This window comes from Sorex fumeus, unplaced genomic scaffold (genome assembly GCF_029834395.1).
Source record: "Sorex fumeus unplaced genomic scaffold, SorFum_2.1 ptg000052l, whole genome shotgun sequence".
In the NCBI taxonomy this organism is placed as follows: Eukaryota; Metazoa; Chordata; class Mammalia; order Eulipotyphla; family Soricidae; genus Sorex; species Sorex fumeus.
In genome coordinates this window covers 543,263-547,734 of record NW_026606109.1, presented here as the reverse complement: position 1 = coordinate 547,734, position 4,472 = coordinate 543,263, and positions in this window count along the sequence as shown.

Below are 4,472 nucleotides of genomic sequence, written 5' to 3'. Positions count from 1 at the left end.
CCGCCGCCGCCGCCGTCGCCGCGCGGGCCGCTCCCCGCCGGCCCGGCCCCGCCCCCTCCGCCCGCCCGCCCGGGGGCCGGCCCCTGCCTCCGCGCGCCCCGCGGCCCGCCAGCGCCAGCGCCGCCACCGCCATGGCCGCCAGCGCGCGCCGCCGCTCGTCGGGCCCCGAGCTGCCGCCGCCCGTCAGGCCACGCGCGCCCGGCGCCGCTCGTCGGGCCCCGCCGCCGCCGCCCCTCAGACCCCGAGCCCCCGCCGCCGCCGCCGCGCTCCCCAGGCCCCGCCGCTCTGGCCGCCGCCGCCGCGCTCCTCAGGCCCCGCGTTCCCTCAGGCCCCGCCGCTCCCTCAGGCCCCGCGCTCGTCGGGCCCCGCGCTCCCGCCGCCGCCCCTCAGGCCCTGAGCTCCCGCCGCCGCCGCCGCCGCGCTCCTCAGGCCCCGCCGCCCCCTCAGGCCCTGCGCTTCCTCAGGCCCCACCACGCCCGCCGCCGCCGCCGCCGCCGCCGCTCCCTCAGGCCCCGCCGCTCCCTCAGGCCCCGCGCTCGTCGGGCCCCGCGCTCCCGCCGCCGCCCCTCAGGCCCTGAGCTCCCGCCGCCGCCGCCGCCGCGCTCCTCAGGCCCCGCCGCCCCCTCAGGCCCTGCGCTTCCTCAGGCCCCACCACGCCCGCCGCCGCCGCCGCCGCCGCCGCTCCCTCAGGCCCCGCCGCTCCCTCAGGCCCCGCCGCCGCCGCGCTGCCCCGGCCCCGCCGCTCCGTCACCTCAGGCCCCGCCGCCGCCCCGGCCACCCCTCCGCCCCGCTTCCGCCGCCGCCGGGCCGCCCCCCTCACCCCGCCTCGGCGCCCGAGCCCCCCGCTCCGCCCGGCCCGCGGCGGCTCCTCCCGCCGCACGCTCCGCAGCCCCGGCCGCGCCGCGCTCCGCTCGGGCCCCACCTCCCGCCGCGCCCCCCGCCCGGCCCCGCCCCGCGCCCCCCGCCCGGCCCCGCGCGTCACTCGGCGCCGCGCCCGGGGGTCCCTCCCCTGACCCTCCCTCCGGCCGCAGCCCCCGTCCTTTGTTCCGCGGCCCGCGCGCGCCGCACCTGGGCCCGGGCCCCGACCCACCTGCCGACGCCCGAGCCCGGCCTCCGGCGCTGGCGGGCAGGCCCGAGACGCGGGTCGTGGGGGCTGCTCGGCCCAACCGAACGTGCTTTTATTCCACGTGGCAGGACTCGCCTGACACGGTCAGTGGGTCGACCTTGGAGCGAGGCCCGGCGGGTGGTCGGCTACCCACCCCTTATTTGCCGCCGTGTGACAGCGGGGCTGGGCCTGCGGGAGGAGGCTCCACGGCAGAAGGCTTCACCTCGCTTGAGTACTTGTGCTCACACCCCTCAGATACCCTGGGCAAGACCCGGGACCGGCTGCTCTCCATCGCACTATCCTTCAGGGCCCGCTCTGCCAGCATGCCCCAGTGGCTCCCACCGGGCGTGCTCTTGAGCTCTGCTGCTCAGGCTCCTCCTGACGCACCAGCGTTCTGTCTGAGCCCGCCAAGAAGCCTCACATCTCTCCCCCAATGTCTCTTAGCTGGTTGGAATGAAGATCAATTCATTTTGGTTAGAACACTTAAAAATGGTTATTCATTCCATTATTGAGTTCTCCCTTCTCCCTTGAGTATTCTCTCAATCAAATACAATGGAAAACACTTCCTTCCAAGTCAACAAAGCACTGATTCAGCCTTTCAAGGAAGAAAATAAGTAGCAGTACTTAGATTACAGTATCTGTTACACAGCTATAGACAAAGGCAGTTTAGCAGGGAACGTTTACTTGTACTAGGGAAAAGAGCAAATTTAGTTCAACACAGAACTGGAAAGTATCTTGAGAATGGTAGGACGACTACAGGTAGATGTAAACTGGGAAGTGGAAATTGGGTTTCAAGTATGAGACAAGATTAGGCTGAGGTGAGGAAAAAGGCATTTACAGGTACATAAGAAGATTGGAGGAGTTAAGAATGAAATACACAAAAGGCAACATAAAATGATGCTGAGACTGAAGACTAAGAACAACAGTTTAGTCTCAATCTTGGGGCTGGAGAAATAGCTAGAAAGCAGATCCAGCACTTGCCTTGCATGAAGCTGCCTTGGGTTCAGTGCCTGGCATCACATATGGTCCCCTGAGCCAGCCAAGAGTAATAGTAAGCCCTGAGCACAGCCAGGTATGGCCCCGCTCTCCAAAAAAAAAAAAAAAAAAAAAAGTCTGGAGGTAATATATAAAGGTAAAGGCCCTCCGTTGATCGTTGATTTGCTCGAGCGGGCCCAGTCTCCATTGGAGACTTTGTTGTTACTGTGTCTGGCATATCAAATACTCTCGGTAGCTTGCCGGGCTCTCCGAGAGGGGCGGAGGAATCGAACTCGGGTCGGCCATGTTGGCCTCTTGTAAGGCGAACGCCCTACTGCTGTATATGACTATTGAACTGAAACAGCAAGAATATCTGAAGGTTGGAAGATGGGGAAGAGAAATGCAAAGCTAAAGGTAATTCTGAGATGTCAAACAAAATAACAATAAGTTAACATTTTAGAACTTGTATGCTACAAGTTTGCTCTAAGAGCTTTATACTAACCTTAGGAAGAGAGTATAATTCTCTCCTTACTGACAGTTACATGCTACAGAGTCTGTAATTCAATACATTTATACAGGCAAGTTCATCAGAGAGACCTATTACTTAACTACTACTGTCACAGTTTCGTTATTATGTTTTTTTTCCGTTGCCAGTGTTAGCAACTTTTCATATTCCTCCATTTTGAAGTCTTTGGGTCACAACTTTTATGCTTTTGCCAATGTGGCATGGAACTATTAGATCTGAATTATCCACTCATTCTGCTTAAATGAAATGACTTTCTAAGAATAATTCTGATTAAGCTTTTGTACACTTGGCCCAATTCCACATGGAGCAAGAGTCTTGGTTCATCTCCTTAACTTCCAAAAACAAAAATGACAGGGATGGGGTGATGGCTCAAAAGCCAGGACACATGCAAAAGCTGTTGGAGCAATCCTCAGAACCTCATGACTTCCTCACCAAAAACTGCTGAAGTACACAACCCCCCAGGAAAAAAATGGAAACGGTAACATCAGCTCCTTATAACACATCTTTTTTCTGTTTGTAGGTTATTCAACAAATGGGCATTTTTGAAATCTCTGATAATTTTAATATGGTTTTCTCTTTTATTTGTTTTTGAACCACACCTGGAGGTGCTCAGTGCTTATTCCTGCCTATAGTTCAGGTTATCACTACCGGTGGGGCTCAGGTGACCCTATGTGGTTCTGAGATAAAATTTGGGTAGGTGACATGCAAGGCATGTGTCTTACCCACTGTACCACTTCTCCAGCCCAAAGGAGTTTTCAGTCTCTGGTTAGCACTGTAGCACTGTCCTCCCGTTGTTCATCAATTTGCTCAAGCGGGCCCAGTAACGTCTCCATTGTGAGACATGTTGTTACTGTGTTTGACATATCAAATACATCACGGGGAGCTTTCCAGGCTTTGCCGTGTGGGCGGGATACTCTTGGTGGCTTGCCAGGCTCTCCGAGAGGGGTGGAGGAATCAAACTCAGGCCAACCATATCGGCCGTGTGCAAGGCAAATGCCTTACCCGCTGTGCTATTGCTCCAACCCAGTCTCTGGTTATTACTGTGAAAATCTTATAGATAATCACAGATGATATCAATTGTCTTCCAATGATATTCTTCTAAAACTCGACTAAATGTTTTATGGAATCATAAAATTCTTCAGATAACCAAAGTTTTCCCAAGAAAATAGAAGTTGAGAGGTATCACATTTCCTGACTCTAACTTATACTGTACAGAGCTATAGTAATTAAAATGGTGTGGATGGTAATAGAGATGGTCCCTCAGACCAACACAAAATAAGCTCTCATATTTGTGGACAGTTATTCTATAACAAGGGATCTAAGTGCATGAAGAGAAGCAAAAATAATCTCTTCAACTAATAGTGGGAAAACAGTGTAGATATGTGCAAAAAAGAGAATATTGGATTCATATTTCACATACACAAAAATTCAAAATGCATTAAAGATCACAAGATTATGAGTCAGAGTGATGGTACAGCAGACAGGGCACTTGTCTTGCATGCTGCCAACTTGGGTTCAATTCCCCGGCATCCCATAGGGTCCCTAGAGGCTTGCTGAAAGTGATCCCTGAGCACAAAGCCAATGATATGCCTTGAACACCACCAAATATGGTCATAATCCAAAAACAAGAGATTTTTCAAAAATTCAAGATTAGAGCAGAATCCATAAAATACACAGGAAAATATCAGTGGGTAGGGCCTTGCACATGGTCAACCTGGCTGACCTGAGTTTGATTCCTCTGCCCCTCTTGGAGAGCCCAGCAAGCTACTAAGAGTATCTTGCCCGCATGGCTAAGTCTGGCAAGCTACCCCTGACATATTCAATATGCCAAACACAGTAACAACAAGTCTCACAATAGAGATGTTA